This window comes from Melospiza georgiana, chromosome 3 (assembly GCF_028018845.1).
Source record: "Melospiza georgiana isolate bMelGeo1 chromosome 3, bMelGeo1.pri, whole genome shotgun sequence".
NCBI lineage: Eukaryota > Metazoa > Chordata > Aves > Passeriformes > Passerellidae > Melospiza > Melospiza georgiana.
The window spans coordinates 12,845,217-12,869,907 of record NC_080432.1 but is presented as its reverse complement, the minus strand read 5'-3'; the positions used below and the strand labels follow the sequence as shown (position 1 = coordinate 12,869,907).

The following is a 24,691-nucleotide window of genomic DNA, read 5'->3' as shown; positions in this document are numbered from 1 at the left end:
AAGCCACATTGCTGGGCTTACAAAACACGTTAGCCAGCCTGATGTGCCCGGATGCAATGAATACCCTGAGACCACCTACTTGGAACACTCCTCTGATTTTCCAGTTTCTTTAAAGTCTAATAATACTGGCCATGCAGGATGAAAGCAATTGTGAAAAGTGAAAAAGTCCTTGTTTGCCTATCCTGTCATCTGGGGTCTGTTTCACTGAAGCTGAAAATGAAGGTAACTTGCCTTAATGCTGTAGGACAGCTTTTAGTCTAATTGAACCATGCATCGGCCAGAACCCAGTATTGAGCCTTCAGTCTCGGGTTAATCCTTTTTATTGGCTTGGGTGCAGGTTATCATCCCTTCTTATCAAACAAGGACCCCTTTCTTCTCGCTCAGGATCAGAACTAAAAGCCAGTTGAGAAAGAAATGACAAATTCAAAGCTTTAAGCCTCCCCCCCTTCCCCAAAACCCACCCTGTGGACCCACGAGGTGCTGTGAGACGCACACACTTCAGCTGGGAGGCTCGGGTGCATTTTTGTTGCTAGGAGGCTCCCTCCCCTTTCAGCTGTGATTTTTTGGAGCTGCAGCTTCAAAGTGTGTGGACTTGGTTCAATTGTTTTGCCCAGCATTCTCTGAGCAGGATGTCAGATTAAATTTATGGGCAGTGCTTAGTGTTTGAACACCTGCTTCAGCCTCCTCTGCACAGCTTTGAGCAGAGGTATGTCAAAGTCACCAATAGCCTGTGTGGAATGTGGGTCACTAAATTTTTTTAAAGGAAAATAAAGAGGGCTTTGGGGAAAGAAAATGATAAACAGTTATTTTGTATCAGGGAGCTGATCAGGCTCCTGGGTCACAATTGTCCTTTCTGACCTTAAATGCTGGTTAAACTAACATAAGCAAAAATCCCTCATGTTTATTAGCAAAATGCTGTACTGTGATTACAGGTCAAATCACTAAAAAGCAAAGAAAAGGTTATAGTCTTCATATTTTAAATATTATAGGTGAAGATTTTAAAATTAAATAGGAGATCCCTGACAAAAATTATCCTATGTATGCTTCTAATTTATCCTATATGGGGTCTTGAGAGTGACTTCTCAAAGTTACTTATTCTGGCATGGTATTGTTTAAAATTAGTATAAAACTACAAAAAACAAAAAAAAAAACCTCACTTTTTCCCCCTCCATAATCAGTGCCTTGCTCATTTGAAACAGATTCTACAGTGTGAGCAATATTTTAACAGATTTTGTGACAATGGGCAGGAGGAGAAATTATGTTTATTAAAGATATAGTAGAGGATGAAATAAAAGGAGATCTTTATGAAGGCCTGAACCTTGGTGCTTCTGCAGTTGGGTTTTTTGTGCTTTCCTATGAAACATCTGGTGTGTGGGTCCCAGAAAGAGCATCCCAAACTCGCTGAACCATGGGTCTGATCCTGTTTGGCATTACAGCTCCCCCTGGTACAACCCAAACTCAGCAGCCAACAGCAACTGGAGGTGTGTGAGAAGTGTACGACCCAGCAAGCTTTTGATGCCCCTGGAAGAATCCAAGCCTTTTTTGGGGGGGGATGTTCAGCCAAATTCTTCCCATCCTCTGCTGTTTTGTCTTCAAGATGCTTCCTCTGCAGGCCCCCAAAAGGAAAGGTTGCAACATCTTAAAAAACTTTCTTTCCCTCCACATTGTTCTGTGGGAAAAGTGTAGCGTGGCTGGGATGGTTTCTTCATACAAACCAGCCCAATGCCTGCTGGCCTGGGTATCCAAAATATAGTTTTATTGTTGTGGAAAGGCCTTAATGAGGAAGAAAAAAACCCTATTTAATAAAGTGCATCAAGTGCCCTTGGGAAAAATTAGCACACAATGACTTCTTGTGCCGCCAATTGAAACGGCAGATTGGAGTAGTGATAGGCTTTACAGGAAATATTAAAAAAGCACAGATGGCTCAAGTTTACATGTTTACAGTGGAGCTGGAACAGCAGCTGAAACCTTCCAGGATAGTATAATTTACTAGAAGGTCACAGACCCAGTGGTTAGGAGTGAACCTGAAGACTATTGTAAACACGCTGTTAGGATTTGTAGAGGTTTAATCCCGGCATTTTTCGTTCTTTTCTGCAGTATTAGAAGCAATTGGCTGCAGCATTAGTGAAAAGAGATACTTAAAGCATGGAAAAATGTGACATTCCATTGGTGAGTGTGGAACTGAGCCCTTGCAGGGAGCTGGAAGGGGGTTATGCAATTGCTACTGTTACTATGTAATTAGAGGCTCTTTGGCACTAATCTATGGCTCGGCTTGCAATGTGATTAAAAAAAAATACTGAAAAATGTAAGTAGAAACAAGCTGCTTCAGCAGTCACAGGAGTCTCTGCTGTGCCCCCAGAGCCCTGCTCCCCAGCTCAGAGGGAGGGACACCCTGGGGATCTGGGTTTGTGGCCTCACTCTGCCACCAGCTTCCTCGAGCGCCTCAGTCAAGCCAGCTAGGATGGTTTCTCATTTAACTCACGAATGAAATGTCAATCTATTAGAAAAACTATTTTATTTTCTAAGTTTGTGGCACCTCTGGTGGGATCTGGTGGAAACGTGAGCACAGCAGAGAGCAGGGCACTCTGCAGAGATTCTTCAAACTCCATGGGCAGACTTTTCATCCTTTAACTGTGGCAAATGTCACTTCTTTCACTCTTCCTCCTGTACATTCATCTGTCAGATCTTCAGGATGCAAACTGTAACATTCCAAGCTCATAAAATGGATTTAAGAAGGCCTGTTTCAGGCTGCAGTGCAAAATGATAAGCTGAGATCTCAGAATGGACTAACTGCCTTTAGTGACAGGTGTCCTTTAATGATGTGGTTTGTTCCCTGCAGAAATCAGCTTGGTCAATCAGCTTAATGACATTTTAATGTGGAACCATGTCCTGCCTCCCCTGCAGTTTGAGCTATTTTGTGTCCTTAAAACGATCGCTAGCCCATAGAAACAGGACAAGCAGCTAATCTGGCCCAGACACTGAGAGTAAATCTGCAGCCACAAAAAGCCCTGAACAAAAGTATAACAAAATCTGGCTCATGCATTTCCCAGTTTTCAAAGCACTGGGGAAAACAGTTCAGTATTGTTATGCCCTTCCAACAGATGGACTGATTGAAGCATGAAGAGGTGAAGTAGTTTGCCAGAGAAGTGGTAAAATTTAGATTCAGAGATGGGATTCTTGCTCTCCCAGTCCCTCATTCTGTCCTTTGGAGCAGAACCTCTGGGCTGTGCCCTGTGTAGCCTTGGCATTTTCACAGATATGGTGGCTCACCTTGTGCAATTAAATGCCACTGATTCAGATGACATCATTCCAAGTGCTGTCAGCCCAGGAGCTGCTTTCTTATTGTTGTTTTTTTCCCTTGCACATGTACATGCAAATGTGAGCGGCGTTATTTTCATTTCACAGCTCCTGAGATATCGTTGGAATCGCTCCGTCGTTAAATCATGTTCAATTAAAACTGGCGGCTGCTGCTGCCTCATCACAATCAGCAGTACAATGGGTACCTTATTAACTCAATATTTACTTTGCAGACATTTATCTGCCTCATCAGAAAGTTGACTTCACCTGGGAATGTTAAAATGGGTGAGTTGAAGCTGGAGTTCTCGGCTAATCTGGTGCTGATCTAGATGGCAATATCTCCATGTGAATTTTACCAAATGAAACCTGCATGACTCACCCCAAAAAAATCTCAACCAATAACATGAGCTCATTAAACACAAATCAATCACCACAGCAACTAAAACCATATCGTGGCCAGGAGTACTTCAAAAAAAGGGAAATTTGGGTGAAAGTGCCCACCATACCCAGCTTTTCAAGCTGAGGCCAGTGCTAGTGATAGGCGCTAGGGAAAATGGTGAGGACACAGCCCATGGCAAGAGTAGAGATGTTCTGAAAAAGCCATGTTTTGTTCACTACACATTTTCCAACTCCTTGCAGCAGAACTTGCTTCAGGGGCTCCTGGGAGCAAGCCTTGCAATTTAACATCTGGTGGTATTTTCAAGCTCTCCACTTCTCCACTGGAGATGGGGCATGCCTGGAATCCTGTGTCAGGGGCTGAGGTCCACATGAAGAGAGAAGTGGTGTGCAATTAGCTTCAGCCAGGTCAGAAGGATGAGTCCAGTTCCAGGGTCCTTGAGGTCAAGAGTCAAACATTACTGATTACTGCAGCAAGAGCAGGAACTTGGGATGATGCTGGACACAGAAGGGGTAGAGCTCAGAGCTGCTTTGGCCTCATGCAGCCTTTCTGTGCCTGCCCTCAGCATGTACTGGGAATTCTGCCAATCAAAATTCCCTGCTCACTGTGTGAGTAGGTTTTAAACATCTCAGCCTAATCTAGGGGTGTAGTTTGCCACCATTTCTAATGGCTTTCTATGAATGCCAGGTTCAGGAGCCATTTTCACCTCACAGCTGAGTAGGACTTGTTGCTCTCTGAAGGATCCCTTTGCCAGTGGGAATGATGGGGCAGGCACTGGAGAATGCCATGAGCCAAAGCCAGCAGCATCAGCCCCAGTGATTCTCATGGAATCACAGAGTGCTTTGGGTTGGAAGGCACCTTAAAGTTCATCTCATTCCACTGCCTGATATGGGCAGAGACACCTTCCACTGTCCCAGCTGCTCCAAGCCCTGTCCATCCTGGTCTTGAACACTTACAGGGATAAGGAATCCACAGCTTCTCTGGGCTACCTGTGTCAGGGACTCACCACCCTCACAGGGGAGAACTTCTTCCTAATAGCTAATCTAAACCTACTTTCCTTTGGTCCACTATGCGTTTTTCAATATTCAGTGAAAATTGACTTTGAGTTGATCTGCATGGGATTTATTTGGTTTCTGTTTGTGGGGGTATATGGGGGAGAAGCAGCTCAATGATCTGCTGAGACTCTCCTACTCACTTCCCTGTGAGGGAGAGAAGGGTGATGTCCCATGGGAGGCAGCTCCCCTCAGCAGGGTCTCCCTGTGTGTCCAAGCCTTCCCAGTTACTCACCAGTAAGGCTGATGTGCACAGTGTGCCTGAGCCTGGAGAGCTTCTGCACTGGGGGATGCAATCCTCATGGCTGCCAGAGAAGGAACACAGAGACAGGATTTATGTTCCAAAACTCACAGGGAATGACAGATCTATCCATTGCAATGGGAACCAGATTGGAACATGCTGAGGCCACTGTTGAGTGGTTGTGAATCAATGTATGTGACAATATCCCACTTTTGCAGAGCTGCAGTTAAATGATATGCACACACACCCATGTTTTAATACACAGACACACTTATGTAGGCCCATACCCCTCTGTTCCTGGTAGCAGCAGCTTTAGTTTACAGAAAGAAGCTGAATAGACAGAGCCTGTCCATCTCTGGATCCATGTGTTTACATGGGCCAGAGTTCCCTGTGATGTAAATCGGTGATAGCCATTAAATTCAGTGATGGATATGAGCTGAGACTGGACTGTTTCTATTTACAGCACAAGCTCTGCTGTGTTTTATGTTTTGATAAGAACCAAAAATAAATTACAGTGGGGGAAAATGTTGAAGTTGCTCAGCAGAGAGAACTTCTTAGGCAGAAAATACCCATGTTAAAAGGGCTTTAATTCCTGACAAGAAAGTGTAACCGGGAAGCACTGGGATTTGGAACTGACCTCAGCAAATTCAAATGAGAAGTAGAATGTTGTGAAATATGTTGGTTAGAGGGAGATAAAACAAACTGTCAAAGGGAAGAGTGCTTCTCCATGTGAAGTGTTTCTTCTTCAGAAATGAATTACAATTTTTTGGAAAATACATTTAAGCCAAAAGTAAGTTAGTGGCATACACACAGAAAACTTGACCTATGTTAAACATGAGATCAGCACTAAACATTCTAAATCATCTCTTCTGACCCCTAATCTGCCCATGAAATCCTACTGTGTGTTTACATAAATCCTGGCACAATTAGTTCTTGACCTCAGCTGTGTATAATAATTATTAATAACAGAAATATGCTGTAATAAATTTGGAAAGTGAAATTTCATCTCCATGTGTAAGAATGAAAAAAGAATTATTGATGTTAGCTGTAGGTGTGAATTCAAAATGGTGTTGTTAGCCTGCTTTATACATTGGTGAACAAGCCCTTCAGAAATAAAGGACAATTTTGGAAGAGAAAGCAGAGAAATCCATTTGTGGCCACAACTTCAAACCAGTTGCTTGGATTTAACAAGGATTTAACACAGTTTAAAAGAACCTCTCCCTAAATTAAAATTAAACTTTCAGTCAATATCCTCAAGTTGTCCCCATGTAGACAAGTCTGTGGTCGTGACACTCCTGCTTGGGCCTTCCAGAATCTCCACACCAAAGCTGTTTCCTCATCTCTTTCTGATGATGAGAGCTCTGTCCTTTATCTCCGGATGACTCTTACACTAAATGCAGAATACATTAAATTGGATCCCTCTCTGTTTGGATGAAATTTATTACTTCAGGGCTTAATATTTCATCTTGGCTTATGATTAGGAGGATGAATGCTGATAGAATGTTGTCTTCATTCTCCAGGAATGCTGGAGAGGTAAATACAATGTCTTGCTGAGCAGTGTTTGGACCACACCAGTTGTTAGTGCTACTTCATGTGTGAATCTTTTTAGAGAAAGAAATCTACTGCTGGAAGCACCCTTGTTAAATTAGGGACAGAAGCATGGCAAAGGGAGAGTGGCACAGGGTGGGAAAAAATCCTGGCACTGCGTGATCTGCACCTTTGGAATCTACTGCAGATTTCCTCCAGTGTGGAATTAGTGTTTGCAGGCGATTGGGTGATTTAAGGTTTTTATATTGATGTTTCAAGTTTAAATTCTCTTTCTGTCACTAGCTTCCTGCATGAAATAAGAAATGTTAATCCTGCCCAAACCCTGTTAAAATTCAGGAGAAATAGGCTGTCACATGTCTGGATGCTGGTACCTGGTTTGGCCAGACTAGATATCTCCCACCACGTGTGCAGTGCCTAAAAGGTGAGAGTACAAAGAGAGGGACTCTCAGGTGACCAGTTCTTACAGCTCTTTGTGCTTGTGGCTTTCACTAAGGAGAGAGGATCAGACTAAAATCCATGGGAATAAATGCACCATGTCAGGAAAGGAGAGGCTTTGGTTTTCCCTTCTGCTGAGCTGAGGCAAACTCCAAGGTGGCTTCAGAGAAAGCACATTGGGAACAGAATTGTTCCAGGGGTTACAGACAGGTGACACTCGTGGGCTGCCAGAGCTGTGAACTTCTGAGCTCCTCCTAAAGCAGTTCAGTGCCTTCAGCTCTCAGCAGGAAATTCTGCTACTTGTGTCTCCTGCAAAGATGTTGAAACACCACCTTGAATAGTCAAGGCTCAGCAAATATCATCTGCTGTTCTGCCCCCAGTTTGTCCTGTATTATATTGCCTTGCTGGATTATATTTCACTCCTTCCTTTAGAAGAGGTCATATTAACTTGCCTCAAGAGACTGGAAAATTCAAGAATAAAATTCCTCTGAGAGTGTTTAATGCAAAGGCACCATCTGTGGCTCACAAAATTCACCACTTGGGAATGCCCAGCTGGGGAGTCTCAGAGTGAGCATCCCTGGCAGTGTGAGTGCTCTCACACTGACAGAACACTGACAGAATCAGGGGTTGAAGGACCTGTGGTGGCCCTTGCTGCTCTGTTCCCATGTTGGCCTCTGCTCCCACCTCCCCATTCACTTTGAGGACCCAGCCGTGGAGCTCTGTTTCCCTGTGAGTGCCTCTGCCCAGGGAGAGCTGATGGGGTTACAGGCATTCATGATCTCCCCTTGCAGTGCTCCCTGAGTCCCTGCAGGTGCTGTGCAAGTCTCTGCAACAACAGCCTTGGAGCCAAAGGGTGGGGCTTGCACCTTCCTCTCAAGACTGGAGAGGAGAAGTGCTTGCACCACCAAATCCCTGAGACACTCATAAATCTCTCTTTCCCAAAAGACAAGGCAGATGTACAGTGGGAAAGGAAAACAAATGAAAAGAGGAGTGAATGGATTCGCCTGCTGTCACAAAGCAGCTCTTGGCACAGTCAAACATGGGATTCTGGGGATTTTTTAGCCTTTCTCCTATGCAGTGGACATTTCCTCCACTCTTCCACTGTCCTTTTAGGGAAATGCTCTTGTAAAACCAAATGATTTAAAAGCTTTAATTCAAATACTGCTTCTCTCCAAGCACCAGGTGATGACTCAGAACAGCAAGCTGTCATTTCCATCCCCAAATCCTGCATGTTCTGGCAGTTCCAATATGAAAGACAAGAGCTTGGGACAAGTAGTTACAGTGATTCCCATTCTTGACCACTTTTCATCACTTTGGTGATCAGAGATGTTCTCTTTAACCCTGGCTCAGCCTCTGAATGTTCCCTGCTCTTTTTAACAGCATTTGGAGCTGCTGAAGCTGCTTTGAAGGCATGATAGAGTTAAATCACCAATAAATCCTACTTAACACAGTATTTATTTCAAGGCAGGGAAATATACACTGAACAAAGTCGTTCAGAATCATTAGCTGGTGCTGGGAGAGAGGAAGTATTTCAATCAAAGCTTACAAGCATTTTGTCTTACATTAGCTCTTGACAAGACCCCAAGGGCCCAACTTTTGTCTTTTTAGTGTCAGAGACATCACACAGGACTCAGAAGTCAGGATGAAAAATTCACTTGTTAGAGAGATTTCTCAGAAATCGTTGATGCAATTGAATAGATGGGATTGGAAACATTTAGTACAGGTAAGTAGCATGTGGAGCTCCAGGGAGGAAGATGTTACTCCATAAATGTTGCCCAAATATAAAGTAGACAAAATGTAGATTTATCAGGAGTTTGTAAGAGTTACCAGCTCTCAGTCATTGTGTCCTGGTGCTAAGTGCATTTAGAAACCTCTAACATGTATTTTTATTAATTCATCAGTAGTTGAAGGCCATTGGATACTGAGCTTTGACCCTCTAAACAGAACAGGGAATCATTCTCCCCAGGTGACTGTGGGATGAAACCAGTAACTCCTCTTGAACAGTGAGCATATTTTAAGAAGAACTGTGATTTGTAAAGATCTAATCAGAGGGTTTGCCTACCAATCACTATGTCTAGGTGTGGGATTTTGGGGTCAACCCTTTGTTTTGGTATATTGCACTGTGCTGAGCCTTCTGGTGGTGCTCAGCAGCCAAACCCTGGCTGGTGCCATGGCCTTGGGGGTGTTCAGGGTGCTGCAGGAATGAATTGTCTCTCTCTGACAGCAGTGAGTAACCAGCCCTCTTGTGTGCCTGGAAGCTCCTGGGTGTGCTGCTTCTGTGTGACTCAAACAAAGCTTGGGCACAGGGAAGCTGTGCTAAGGGACTGGACACAGACCCACTGCTCCCCTTCTCTTCATCTCCCTTGTTTGGTTCATTTTTAAAACATCTTTGAAGAGCTTTGCAGTTATCACACAGCTGTCATGGAGCTGCTCTGAAATTCCTTCTTAGCCCTGAGTATTCCATCTGCTGTCAGTGCTTCACTGTCAGAATGTGAAGGACCAAAGCACACTAACTGTCCCTCTTTTGATAGGATACAGCCAAGAAATCCTTTTGTGGTGCTATCTGGGGATAGTTCCCTACGCCTTTCTTATGGTGCAGCACCAGCTGAAGCATGACTGCTACAGATCAGTATGTACCACTATCAATGTGTGAGCTGCAATGAAGTCTGAACATGCTGCTGCTCATAGACTTGTTTGCCATGGATAAAACTGGAAAGAAGGAAGTTGGAAGCAGCAAAACAATAGGCTGGAGAATGCTGATAATGGAGAAGAGATGATTAAAACTTACATCAATGTTTCTTGCATGCAACTTTATGTTGAGTTTGCAGATTTGGAAGTTTTGCTGATCAAAATATTGCACTCTCCTGTCAAACAAGGGCAGGAGATTAAGATAAATCTTTGCTTTAGTACCCAGGGCAGCAAGCAGTGGGGTCCAGTCCCTGCTCATTCTCTGCAGTGCCCAGAGCTCCTCATTGATCTATTAACAGCTATCAGTAAAACCTTTCTCTTCTCTTCTCAGTGCCACATTTGATTGCAGTTACTGAGAATTTGGATTATGTGCCAGGCAAGTTGTTGATGTAAGACACCCCTGTGCACCTGTCCACTTAGAGGGTTGATCTTATATTGGTCTTTACTTCAGGAAGTGGCTGCTACTAATAATTTATTGGGTGCTGACAGCCTGTTCTTCCCTGTCCAAAATACCTCCTCTCTCCAAAGGCTGCGCACCGAGTGAGGCAGACAGTGCCCTATAAATCATGATCAAATACAGCCATGCTGCAGTGATTCAATATGTGATTCATTTAAGGTTGGAGGGGAGGAGGAGAGATGGGAAAAGATGGGATAAAAGCACTTTTCCTGAAGAATGCAGAGCGTCGATCACAGATTATTTTCAATTATGTTTGCTGGCGTGAGGCTCATGCATGCAGGCAGGAACTGGTTGTCTTGTGAACTGTCTGCTTTATTCACAGCAGCAATGCTTAGATGTCCTTCTCAGGAGCTACTTAAAAAGCAGGGCTGTTTTTCTGTAAAGGGAAAAATTATACATGTTGCTCTGCTTTTCAGCCCTAAGGTTATGTCTCTTCTCAGCAAGGTCTTGCTAAGCATTTGTTCTTGAATCAAAAGATACTTTCAATTGATGAAAGCAATTAAATGATTTGACAGTGGCTGTCTGTGTTAGGTCTGTCTTTAAGGATTTTGGTGTCTCAGAAATTCTACACTGAAGGTTTCTGATGTGTGTCAAAGAACTTGATTTAAACTCTGATTCTGGGGCAGGGTGTGTGTGTAATGACACAGGAGAGGAAGTCTGTCTCTCAGTTCTGCTGTCTGAAGAGGTGTTCAGAAGATTCCACAGCTTTTGTCAGAGTTGCTTTCTTGTGTGAATGACTTAAAGGTTCAAAGAGCTGCTTCCCCAGACCTACGTCTGAGCGCTGCCCTCCCTCGGGAGAGCCAGCCCAGCCCCTGCTCCTGGCCACTGAGTGATCCCCTCCCTGGGAGTACAGAGCCCATGGGAGCACGGGGAAAGAGCCTGCAGAGCACAGGCAGTGCAGGGTTCACAGTCTGACCCCAGGTTGTGTCCTGGGAATGTTTTAATGCAAAGGTGTCCAGTTCTGGACAGATGTGGAAACAAGGTACAATGTATTCAAAGCCTGGGGCTGCTCTGCTGTGGAAAGTTCTGTTTCCCCACAGGGCAGGAGTCCTTTGCACACTGTGCTGCCATTATTTACTGGGGGTAAAGCCTTTTCAGAGCATCAGCCTGATTTGGAAGTTTCTAGGTTCTGACTGAGATTTTGATATTACTGCCCTTGCTCCTCTGATGGACACTGCTGTCCTGACCTACTTGGAATTGCCACTTTTCCCAGCCTGACACGTTCAAGTTTACCTGTAGTCTGCTGTCTTGGCTTTTTTTTATGTGTCAGCATGACATTGCTCTCTGCCAGGTTTGGTGTGAGCCCCACACTCATCCCCTTGCTTGTCGGTGGGACATTGGGGATTGTCACATAGCAGTGTCCCCATGGCAGTGCTGGCCTGTTGATCATCCTGACTGATGGAATGGCAGCACATCTGGATCCCACTGGGGCTCTGTGGGAGGCCCTTGGCTCCCTCTCCCTCTGTGCAATCACCAGGGAGCCAGGGAATGGATTCTTGCACCTCCAGGGTATGGCCAAGCTACATTTCTAGAGTCCAGAAATTCCCTGTGCATGTGGGCATTCAGGTGATGTGCAGGTGATGTGTTCAGCATGCCTGGATGCACAGACAGAGCTCATCCACAGGCTCTGCCAGGCCCTTCTGTATAGGTGCCAAGCAGGAATCTGCTTCTATGCTTTGGTTTGAATCGTGCTTGAGCTTTCAAAGGGAGACTTTCTACTACCACACAACAGTTCATGTCACAGAGCAGTCCTGCCATAACATCTGCTCACAAAGCTCTAAACCTTGGCAGGCATCAGGGTAATGGCTTAGGCTTGGGGCTGGAGCACATCTCAACTCTTTCTTTTCCTAGATGCTCTTGTATCACTCCACACTATCTGCTGATGTCACTGTAGGCTTAGGCTGGTCTTAAGGATGGCTTTGGGCTGCAGCAATCCATAAAAGGTTCTTTTTAAAACAGGGTCTGTTTTCAGATGTACTCCAAAGCAATGGTGCCTGTCATAAATTGTGAGAAATCTTCACAAAATTAGATAGTAAAGAGATAAAAATCAAGAAGTTCCAAATTCTCCTTGCTAAATCGGGATACAGACCTGAATGACTCAGAAGGAGTGGATTCAGCCCTCCCCTCTCTTGCACCATGTGTGGTATTTCACAGCAGCACATCCATGCTGGTTCTCAGGTTACCAAACTGCAGTGGTAGCACCTGCCCCAGGCTTGGGGTGTACAACAGGCATGTTCCTGCAGGGCCAGGGAACCTGAGCTGCTGCCAGGGAGGCTTTTCCTCAGGGACAACACGTCTAAGCATTGCCTTGACCATGGCACCATTTTGGGCTGGCAGGTCCCTCTGTCCTTGAGAGGCAGCAAGGCTTTAGGGAGGCCACCTATTCCCTGAACCTGGCACCCTTGCCCAGAACAAGGGTCATCCTGGCCTGTGAGTGCCCAGTGCCCCAAAGTCAGGCCTATGTCAGTCATCTCTGGGGTGGAGGGAGCTGAGGTTGTTCTGGCAGGGGATTGACCAGGCTTCCCTGCAGCACTGTGGGGAACCTGTACAAAACACACTGGTGGACTGCAATCCCCAGTATGAATTGTTCAAACTTCCAGCAAAGGAGCGGGTTCCTTCAAATTGCAAGCATAAGAACAGCTCTGAAATGGGCAGTTTTCATCTCTGAGTCACTGGCACATGGCAGCTTGGGTTCCTCTCCTATCCCCAAAAGTTTCCTGGTAGGGAGCTCTAGCAACCTGCTGAGTTGTGCACAAGCTGGGGAAAGGTCAGGCCCCGCTCGTGCTCTGCACCTACACACACAACGTGTAGTGACAGATCCCAGCTGGAAAGAGGAGCCCTGTGACTTCCCAGCACTCTATATGCTTGTCAATACACCTTTATTCTCAGTACACTTGGGCCTATGATCTAATTAGGATTTATTAGAAGGTAAATGATCTTCTTAACAGCAAATACAGTTTAAACTGGTGAGGGTTTTGTATAAACACACACGTGCACACACAGAGGTTTGTATAAGATTGTTACCCAAGGTCTTCCTGTAGAAGCCAACATGAATATTTTTTCTAGTGAATCAGACAAAGGAATGGATTATTTTTCTTTTCATTAATGAAAATATATTTCCAGTCATTTCCAAATTGATTGGAGTGTCACAGGTTATGAGTATCAAAATAGTGGCTGTTAGAAAACCAGGCATTCTTTCTGCAGCCAAAGCCTCAAGATATGCTTTGTGTGCCATTTCTTAGTCTTGTGAAGAACTGCTGAGGTGGTGTAGGGGGATACAATATAAGAAAATAAAGATAGTGCAGAAAGTAATCTCACCCCTAATGAGTTGCAGCTGGGCCAATTAGCAAAGATTAGGAGCAGGCCTGACTTTAACAGGCCACAGGTGTAACCAATGAGAAGAGGAGTGCTATAAAGAGTGGGGTGGGTGGTGAGAAGGGAGCTGGAGTCAGGTGGCTGCTGTGTGAAGGAGAAAGAGTCAGTGCTTGAAGGAGCTGTCCATGAGAAACACCAAGCAGGTATGGAACTCTTGTGATAAGGAGACAACAGCATGGAAGCCCTGCAATAAGATGGCATGAGGTGCAGTAACATAAGGGGGTGAGGCTGCTGGAGCAGGAGCACAGGCCTGTATTTTCAAGTACTCCTGACATTAGTGCCACCTAAATGACTTCAAAGAATCATGAGGTATCCCTGGACAGGTTTGTGCAGTGAGGCCTCTGTGTGCACAGGAAGAGGGACAGGTTTGGAAGTGTTCCATGCTCTTATCCTTCTGCATCCCTTCCTGACCCATGAGGTGGGTTTGCCCTTCAGCATTCAGTGAACCAGTGAGCAAGCTGGACCATTCCTATTGCTTTAGCAGCCCTTGCTGTGGATCTTCTGCATGTGGGAACAGCGGGGGAGATGGTTTGGGAGGGGAGAAGGGTGGGTCAGTGAGAATGGCTGCTCACATGTGTTCTGCACAAGAGAAATGCTTCTCTTAGGCATGGAGGAGGGAGGGAAGGGGTCGCTGTCCCTCTGCTAACAGGGCTGCTCCTGCCGGTGACTGCGGGAGCAGTCCCTGGAGAGGTTTTGGCTGCAGCACCGCCCAGCGCTGCCCCGGGCGGGCCTGGAGCCAGGGCTGGCAACAGCCGCGTCCCCAGGGCTGTCCCCAGGGGCTGCTCGCCTGCAGGCTCCCTGCTGGGAAGGGTCAGGGTGTTTATGGCAGAGATGGCATGCAGGCTCCCTGTTGTGAAGGGTAGGGGTGTTTTACTGGCAGAGAGTTGTGCCATTCCCTGCCAGCTGGCCTCTGTGCCCAGGAATGTTCCCAGGCACTTCATTTACTTGCATAGATAGGAGCTGATGTTACCAGCTATCATCTGTCCCTGGATCTCAGCGCGGGGCTGGGCTGGTGGGTGCTGCACACAAAGGTTTTGCAGCAGTGCCTTCTGCTGCAGGGGGTGTTTATAGCTGGTGCTGTGCATGTTTGAAACCAGGTCAGGTTGTCTTCTCTGAGAGCCTGAACACCACCAGCAGCTTTGTCCCAGATCTCCCTGCTGTAAGGGCTCCAAGCAATGCTGCTGTTGGGACTTCAGCAGTGAACCCACCCTTTATGGGCATGACTTTGAGTTCATCAGCAGTTCAGGTTGTGTTGCTGCATGTTCTTATTTACTTCTCATTAACATTAAGTTTACTTTGGAATTGGTGCTTTCAAAAGCAGGAATCCCAACCCCAATGAACTGAGTGGAAAATTCACACTGGTTCTATATGGATAGGATTTTCCTGTAATTTCCTGTCACAGAATCACAAAATGGTTTGGTTTGGAAGGGACATTAAAGATCATCTAATTCCAACTCCCCAGCCATGGGCAGGGACACCTTCCCCTATCCCAGGTTGCTCTGAGCCCCATCCAGCCTGGCCTTGAACATTTCCAGGGATGGGGGAGCCACAGCTCCTCTGGGCAACCTGTGCCAGGGCCTCCCCATCTCACAGTCAAGTCCTAATATCCAGTCTAACCCCAGTCTCTTTCAGTTTCAGGCTGTTCCCCTTGCCCTGTCACTTCAGGTCTTTGGAAACAATCCTTCTCCATCTTTCCTGTAGGCTCCCTTTAGGAACCGAAGGCCACAATTAGGTGACCCATGGCCTTTTCTTCTCCAGACTGAGCAATCCCAATTCTCTCAGGCTTTCCTCATAGGAGAGGGGCTCCATCTCACTAATCATCTTGGTGGCCTCCTCAGGACTCTCTCCAGCAGAAGTGATAACCATCAACTAACTCCCTGTGTTCCTGGTTACTTTACTTTAGATGCCCTTCTTGGAGTCTTTCTAATTATTTTCTTCCAATATCTTTTGTCTTTCTAAGTCCCACGGTATGATTTTTCTCCTCCTTCTTTGCTATTTTCCTCTCCTCATGCCCAGTCCATCTCTTTCTGTGAAAAATCTTTGAACTTTTTTTGCTGTAGTTAGTGAAGCTATATTTGCAGAAGTTTTGGGCAGCGGAGATCATAAAAAAAAATAACAGGTCTAGTGGAAAAATATATTTTTTGCATGTCAGCATCTCCTTTTGGATCAATAGCAATGAATCATATGCCAGGGGGTCTAGATGGGTGTGATTTCTTCTTTAGTGATTTGGAGGAAAATAGAATGTACTTTGGGATTGTCATCTGCGTTCTATTCAGAGACCCTAAGGATGCTTCAAAGACATGATTTGCAGTAAGCTGTCAGTCATAGCTGAGACACTCATCATTTTGTGGTGTGGGAGTGATGCTGATGTTTTGTGTAGTCTTTATTGGGTGTCTCTAATTATCCCTTACTGTTGACCTCTGTCTCTAAGCCCAGGCAAACCAGACATTCTGGCTTATTGTAGTACAGTTGTTGGATTTAATTTTTCATTTTTGTATGAATTCATTTTTTTTGTTTGATTTAATTTTTCATCACCTACGCAGTGATGTCACCTGCAGATAATGTTGGAGCAGCTTCTTCCCTCAAATATGGTAGGTAATTTTTGGTAGTTGGAAATAATCACCAAGTCTTGTGCTGTCAGAAGAACTGCTCAGCTTGGTGCAGGTGACTGATGTGCAGATAACAGCCCTGGGGTGATTCTGCAGGAAATAAAGAAGCAGGGAGCCCTGCTTCTGGTCATGGTCTTTAACCCTGCTATTTATATAAATGATAAGAGGCTGTGGTTTGGAGGCAAGGCTGCTGCCTGATTTCTCCCTGGGAGCTGAACATCTGAAATGCTCATGGTATTGGAATCTGTGATTGCTCCTTCTGAGCAAATTTCACTTGGATCCAAAGTGGCAGTAGTTCAGAACTGTTGCACTGACCTGCTTTTAAATTTGGATGTTCTATCTATCATATCTAAATATGCCTATTTTGATCCAGTTTTCTGATTTGGTGGCTACTGTTCCTCAGTAAAGACAGAAGCAGTTTCAGAGCATGCTGTGATGCACATCTCTTGTATCTCCTGAAGAGATGCACTTTATTCTCCTCTGCACCATCAGCTCCACAGCCAGATTAGCCACCTCTATGAGGAGAAAAGGCCAATGGGTTTTAGAGTTTAATGAAACAGTAAAAAAACAAATACTAAGTTTTTAATGAAAGAAATGAAAATGAAAAGCACACAGCAATCAGTTTTTCATGATCCATGGGTTCCTTTCTCTTGCCCTGCAGAAAGCACATGTGTTCTGCAGTAGCTGGGCTCATCCTGTTGGCAGATCTTTCATTCAATGTGATGGTGCAGGATCAGGGATTTGGGAAGGAAACTGGGAATACAAGAAATGGGTGAGATCTGCTGAGATGTAGATCCAGCCATCTGCTATCTGCACATAAAATCACTTGCAACTTTTCAAACCTCCATCTCTGATGGATTTCTTTGTCCTCACAGTGCCCCTTGGCCAGCTTTTCTAGTAGCTCAACTTCTCCTTTTTTGCCCCAATTGATTCAGTGTAGATGCTGCTTTCCTTGAGTCAAAGTTGTTCTTGGCTCTCCTGGCTCTTCTCCCTGCCATGCCTCCCTCTGCCCTACATGGGGAGAGAGCAGCACTCCCTGTGCCTCTTCCTGTCAGCCACCACAGCCAAACCCTTCCCTCTGTCACCTCCTTGTGCTGCCCTGTCCCAGAATTCCTGCTTGGCACTGGCAGGCACACAGGGTAACCCCAGTGCTGGTCCCACTTTGGAGAGCACCCCAGCATGCTCTGGTGGTGACAGCAAATGGGACATGAGCTGTGGTGTCTCACAAATCTCAAACCAAACACTGACTATGCATTTCTGTAGATGGCTTTTTGGATTCAGCATCAGCATTTCTTCAAGGCAGAATCTGTTTCTGTGGGCAAATTCATCACCAAACACAACAGGATCATGAACACCAAAGGCTTTAGGGAGAGCTGTAATGTGAATAATTGTCATTGCAGCAGCACTTCCAAAATAATAATTTCCAAATGATTTTATAGTTTTGCTACATAAGTCACACAGTACCCAGGTAGGCTCAAATCAAAGTATTTTGACCTTAGTACATTTGAGCTAAGCCTTTATTGATGGAAATTTTCATGGAACACGTTTTCTCATGGAAATTTAATTTTCTCCATTTGAAGTTGTATTTCTTGCAGAGGAAGTGAGTGTGCTTGTTCATTGTGAAGATAACAATACAGCCAATGAATTGCATATGCCTGAGTAAACTCTAAACACACAAGCCTAACATGGAATATAAATCTAAATGTCTTGCACATGCTATGCAAATTCAAGAGTCTTCAATAGGGCCCTGTTTCACCAAGGAGCTGATTCCAGAAAAGTTTGAAAAAGCAGTGGAATAACTTTAACATTATTAACCCACATAAAGACTCCTGAATATAGTACAAAATCACTCATGTTGATATTGGCTCCCCCCTGGAAAGAAAAAGATCAAAAGTTTTTTTTTTCCCTCCCTGAAAATATTAGCCTTGAGTTTGTTTTCAGATCTTTAATGTAAAATTGCATTTACTTTCTATGTTTTCAAGACTGAGGCATTATTGTTACTCCAGTTCAGTAGGCTTTTTTATAATCAGTTCTTATACTCACACTTATTTAGCTCTTTCTGAATGGCAAGGAGAAGATTTTCCCCACAAAATTGGAGGGTCTTTTCAAAGGTGGAAATACCTTAAAGAACTGCACCTTTATGGTTATTCCCAGGTTTGTTTATAAGGTTAGAGCCCCATAAAGTATTCAGAAGTAGATCAGTGGGTAAGTTGAAGCTGACTCAACATAAATTGCTGCATCCTGATACTTTGTTCATTTTCTGTTCTAGTATATTGTGCTTTTTAGTGCATTGTAGTATCGGGTTACTCAAACAAGATGAGAATGCTCATTTCAACAAGAGCAGGACTAAAGCTGGCTTTTTTGAAGAATATTGCACATTGTCTTTTATTGTTCTAATTTCAAAATGGTGCCTGTGTATTGTTGTCAGAACACAGAGAATTATAATGCATCTTAGTGGGATGTATTTGTTTAATATCTGCAGAGAAAAATCCAAAGTAACCCTCTCTAATGCATCTTGAGTTTCTGCTTTATATCTTTGTTCATCCGGAACCACCCTGACTCTGGGGTTTAGCACTAAAACCCTACCAGTCAATGCCCTGCTTCACTTCCAGGCAGAGCCTTACATGGGGTGAGAGGGTGTGAAAAAACCCTTCTCCATTCCAATTCTTCAGTCTAGAATTTCTACCTCCTCCACCTCCCAGGAGTGGCAATACCTTTGTCATAAACTGCTGCTACTGCACAAATCAGGGCAGCCCAGGTCCTGGGTGACAGCAGCAATTCTGTTCACTCTGCTGAGAAGAAATGCTGAAAAGCCTCCTGCTTCCCCAGGGTCTTGAGAGACAGCTGGCAAACCACTGCATGGTCCATTCTGCACAGGGCTTGAGAACTGAGGGGAAGCATCTCTGTCCAACCTTTGGCTCCTTTTTCCTGATAAGAAGAATGAAAATAGCTGATGTGGAGGGAATGGTGAGAGCCAGGATGGCTTCAAAGTTAGGACCCTCTCCTGTACTCCTGGTGTTAGAGGGGAGGTCTGGCCTGAGTGAGGAATGCAGCCCCAAATGAGTTCTTTACTCCAGGATGTTAATTGCTGTTGAGAATATTTACCAATGGGCTTATTTAATGAAGTGATTTGTTGATCCTAAGAGACTGCTTTATCTCATCAAGTCCACAGCACAGGAAATCTAATGTGAAGGTTTGGTCCCAGCAAAGTATGCTTGGCTTGAAGAAAAGAATCACACTTTGGGAAAAAAAGGAATAATAGAATGTTAAATTACTAATGGCTTTTGCAGCTTGCTTGCAGTTTGATCTTTCTATGCTGTAAAAATTATTTCAGTATTTAATTTCTGGGGCTTAATTTGTGCCTTTGCTTGGGTTGTTTTTTTTAAAAAAATATTCTGCCTGGAAGAGTTTGTTTCCTATAACAGGAGAATAATATTACAATAGATGGTTTGCCTTTGGCTACCAGAAGCCCCAGCTGTTGGTAGGAGGATATTCTGCAGTAGTGTGTAAATAATGTTGAGACTGTTAGGCTTCCTTGGAACTGCATGAAAACACAGCTTACCTCTCCCAAACCTCCAGTCCAGGAGTGTGATTCTCTGTGTGCTGCCTTGGCTTTGATAGGGCTGCTCACACACTGCAGTCAGATAAATGCTCATGTGCTTGGCTGGGTCAGAGTCATGCAGCTGAGCCTGCTGAGGGCTGCAGCTCCTGCAGTCCTGCTCCAACAGGCTGTACATGAAGCCTGTACCTAGATGTCTTCAGTAATTTCTACTGAATATAAAGGGAATTCAGGATGGGGAAACTCCTAGTGCAAGCAGTTTAGCCAAGTGCCTGAAGTTGGATAAGATGGATCTGTGTGCTGGTGACAAGGGATTTCTCATGGAGCTCACTAGACTTTCACAGAGCTGCTTACCTACAGATATGTTGTTTAATAAGGAAAAGAGAAACCTGTGGGAAGACAAAGAATATCAATAATCACACATACTTACAAAGAATATCACTAATCACACATACTTACATCTGGCAATAAAGTTTTTGGAAAAAAAAATCAGTACAGCAGATTTTTGCCTTTGAAGTGTAATGCTATTAAAATGTTCAACGTGAAGTTTCTATTTTTAAAATAGCAGTTGAAAGAAATGTACGAGATTAATAAGAAGCTAAATTGAAACCACGTTGGTTCATAGGTAACACAGACAAACACAGATTTAATGGGGAGAGCTGTGTGTGCTCCAGTTTGGGCCACTGCTTGTTTGGTTTTTATTTTGTCTTTCTTAGGAAGCAGAAGGGGGTAGAAATACCAGCCTGTTTAATCTCCTACTTCCTTTCTTAGGCTGTTGTTCAGTTGAGTTTATTAAGCCTTCTGAAACAGAAGCTTCTGGCAAGTTAAGACATCATCTGCCACCCCAATACATAGGGAGTCACTGATATAAACTGTTCTCCAGCAGAAATGGACAACAGTCTGCCCATGGAAAAGCCTTAAACACAATCAAGGGGGGATATGTAGCAATCATGTTGGGAATTGAGGTTTGAGTATTGAGCTATTGGCCTGGAAGGGAGAGACCATCTGACACAGGTGTCCAGGAGAGCTGCAGATCTGTCTCTGTTGTTGCAGCTGAGAATAAACAATTCTTGTCCAGCTAAAAAGCAGGAGAGAGGAATTGCATCTCCAGGGAAGTGTGTACAAACACATGGGATTTTGTTCCAAGGTGACCACAGTCTCATGTTAACCATAGCTGCCAGTCCAGAGGATTTGATAAACTCAAGTTCTTAATATTAGATAAAAAATAAGGATATTGAGCAGGGAAGTAGTGTTGGTAGGTTGGACCCTGGAGAAGAGCTTTGGTTTCATTGCCATTGTTGTGACCATTTACAGGATGTCAAAATCTGTCCCACTGACTGCAGTGGATTTAGGGTGATACTTGCCAGCAGCACAACAGTCCCACATGGCTTTTATTTTCCCCCAGATTATTAATTTTGTTTTAAAGGCTAAAGGAACTGTCTGGGTGGCAGTAGCAGAATGAGAACTGAAGGACCTTGCTAGTAGCCCAAAGGAGAATATGCAGATAGTGGCTTAGTTCAAGAATTGTTGGCAGCAGCAGTGAATGTTACCAGCAGGCACTGTTGGAGCTGTGTATGGAATAACCTGCTGTAAATAAATGGCACACAATGTCCAGAGAACATTTACATAAGGGAGACGTCTGTAAAATATTAAAGGAGTAAATGTAGAAAGGATCGAAGAACTTGTTGGAACTGAATGACAAGATAAAGCCAGAAGAATTTCTGCCCCAAGGCACTCTCAGTCAGCTCCAGTAGTCTCCCTCCATGCCAATATGACCTCCAGACATGTTTCCCAAAAGCAGGTTTCTGGCCATTCCTCTGAGGATGTTTGATTTTCAGTTGAACTCTGCATGTCTCATAACAAGCTCCAGGTCTGCTTTATGGTCACGGTTTGTGTTCCATGAATCTTATTTTTAGATAATGGAGATAGAGTCAGTGATGAGAACCTTGGGGAAGGCCACAGATGTATGGGGAGGAATCTGCTGGTGTTTAACAAGAGAACATTAAAATCTTTCCAGTTCACTGCTGTGATTGCTCTGATTTTACATATGAGCAAGTTACATAGGTTCCAAAGCTTCAATAGCTTAAGCTCTGCAAAATGTATGCATGAATGACAGGACTACAGGTGCAAATGATGACAGCATTGCTATTTTTTTTTCTGGCCAGAACTGTCCAATATTAAAGAAAAATAAGCAAAACCTTCAGAATTTTGAATGTTAGATGAAGAAATCCCAGTTTTTTCTCATTGAGCGGATACCCCATTTTCTCAGACAGTGACCTATTTACTCAAGTACTTTAGAGTCTCAAAGTTATTGTTTAGGTGTTATATGCTATTGGTAAAATTGGTTGGAAGTAGAACTTTCTCAATTAAAACAAAATTTGAAGTTTTAAAATGAGTTTGCACACCCCATCAGATCAGGCACTCAATGAAGTTGGAGTGTGTTGGGCACTTGCTGTGTAAGGAATATTCTGAGTTTTACTTTGGAAGAGTCAAAACATTTTGATTCTGAAATTTGAAAATATGATGTTTGATAGCAGTGATTTTCTTTTATCATATCGTAAAGTGTAACAGTGTAAACTCACTGGGGTGTAACAGTCTGCACACATGGTATGTATTAACATTTGTTTTCGTGTAACATATGTATGAGCTGAAACAATGAAATACAGTGATATGGTGAGAATAAAACATATGAGTCAAGATTAACTTGGAAAGTTAAAACATTCAGCTGTAAAACAATTTGGTTTCACAAAAAATGGTCCTTATTATGTAAAAACTACTACATCAAACTGCTCCTAGCTTTCAAGCAAGCTTCATTATTCTAAGTGAAACCAGGGATGCCCAACAATTTCCATTGTGGCGGCCTCTAATGCTGTGAAACTTTTACCATGCGTGCTGAAATCATCCACACTGAGAGCTGCTGCAGGCTGGAAATGATTGGCAGAAATGCTTTGGCAGCTTCTGAGGCTGAGCACAGGGAAGAATATATAATTTTGCTTACATTAAAACACTACAGCTGTTTCAGAGTAAAGTATTAAAAAGGGTACTGGGGTGGTTTTTTTGCCTCCCAAGCATCTGCCCTGGTTTGGCCAAGGTGTGAACTCATGTCATGTTCACACATTCTCTGTGTAGCTCAGGAGCTCTGTCGGCTCAAGGAAGGATTGGTGGACCAGGGACTCATGTCTGGCTTTTCATTTCACATTTGCTGCTCAAATATGTAGGCAAGGTTTGGAAGGAACAGTGAACAGTAGCTTCAAGTACATTGTGTTCTTGATCGATCTGATTGAGTAATTGTGCCTTTCTACTAAGGGCAAGCCAGCTGATCTGCAGAAAAGTCAGTTTGGTACATGGAACATCTGCTGCTCCTCTTCTGCCTTCACCTTCAAGGCCACGTTTCGAGGCAGGCGCGGTGAGACGATGCTCTCCTCCGTGCCAGAGCAGAGCCCACGGTGCCAGAGATCTAATCAGGTGGTGACACCAAGGACTGGCAGGGATGCTTGTGAACATGGAAAAAGTAGTTCTCCTGGCTCTGTCAGACATGTGGATGGCCAGAAGCGAGGTTTCAATTATAAGCAGGGCTATAGTACACTTGTGTTAATGAGAAATCCGTCAGCTAAGGTGCAGATACTCCAATAATACGTGTGATGGGGTTATGTGCATATTGCGAATTCATTTGACATAGCTGCTCACTTGAGTTTGGTTAATAAAGATGGATGATCCCTTTTGGCTGGGAAGTGGCACCACTGAACCCAAATGTCTGCTAGAAGTGTAAGATGTCGTGGTTCCTGGGCTGCCGGGTGTCAGGAGTCACCTCAGAACACCTGGCTGGCGGCTGTGAGGGAAATGGGGGTGGCAAGGTGCAAGTTGTCACTGCTAACGTGGAACGGGGTGGCTTGTCAGCCCTGCTGCGTGAAAACCTTCAGGATCTATTTCTCAGTGTTTTGGAACAGCAGAGCTGCTGCACCCGGATCTGGGTGCTTGGGCATCGGTCTCCTTGTGAAGAGAGGAGAGGTTCTCCGAGGCTGTGAGGCGAGACGGGGGCTCCTCCCTGAGGCTGTGCTGTGAGGGGAGGAAGGGGTTGGCCTGGACTGTGAGGAGGGAAGGGGGATCCTTCAGAGGCTGTGAGGTGTGGGATCCACCCTGAGGCCGTGAGGGGAGGACGTGGCACGGCCCGGGACCGTGAGGGGAGGATGGAGCTACCTGGGCTGTGAGGGGAGACTGGCATGGCCCGGGCTGTGAGGGGAGGACGGGGCTGCCTGAATTGTGTGGGGAAGAACGGGCACGGACGGGCCTCTTCCTGTGAGGTGGAGAACACACGGCCAGGGCTGTGAGGGAGAAGGGGTTTTCTGAAGCTGTGAAAAGAAGCGGGAGCCCTCTGAAGAGTGTGAGGAGAGACTGGGAGCTCCTCTTCGAAGCTCTGAGGAGAGGAGGGGGATCCTTCAGAGGCCGTGAGGGGAGGATGGAGCACGACTCGGGCTGTGAGGGGAGGAACGGGCATGGCCGGGCCTCTTCCCGTGAGGGGAGGATGGGGCACGGCCCGGGCTGTGAGGGGAGGACGGGGCTGCTAGAGCTGTGAGGGAGAAGGGGTTTCCTGAAGCTATGAGAAGAAGCGGGAGCCCTCTGAAGAGTGTGAGGAGAGACTGGGAGCTCCTCTCCGAAGCTCTGAGGGGAGGTGGGGGCTGCTCCCGCCGCTCTAACAGCCCCACCCCAGAGCGCACCTGAGTGCCGCACTAAACTAACAATATCTGTAGGTTTTGTAATGAATCCCTGCATTGTTTTTGCAAATTATTGAACTCATCTCTTTTACAAAGGTAACGATATTTTGATTGCTTTATTTCTGTTGATTTAAACAGGCATCAGTAGTCAGATATTCACTATGAGTTCTTTTTCCTGAAACCTAATTTCTTCCACCCAGGTGTCTTGTGGGAATCTCAGTGCCATCCAAGCAGGAGCTCCTGTCTATAATTCAGGTTCCTGAAGGAAGGACAAGCTCAGCTGTTTGTTTGCACACATCAGGTCTGACTTTCTCCTTTGGG

At 44.9% G+C, this 24,691-nt stretch overlaps 1 protein-coding gene across 3 annotated transcripts in view; it reads left to right on the top strand.

Moving 5' to 3' along the window:
- BMP2 (bone morphogenetic protein 2) overlaps nucleotides 1-24,691 on the top strand; it is a 212,494-nt gene that overhangs the window by 89,289 nt on the left and 98,514 nt on the right. Inside the window, exon 5 of one of the 3 annotated variants that reach the window (XM_058020069.1) lies at nucleotides 24,571-24,671. The exons of the other annotated variants lie outside the window; for them this stretch is intronic. The gene's annotated coding sequence lies outside the window, so the exon portion shown is untranslated. The remainder of the gene's footprint in view (nucleotides 1-24,570; nucleotides 24,672-24,691) is intronic. 3 annotated transcript variants of the gene reach the window in all.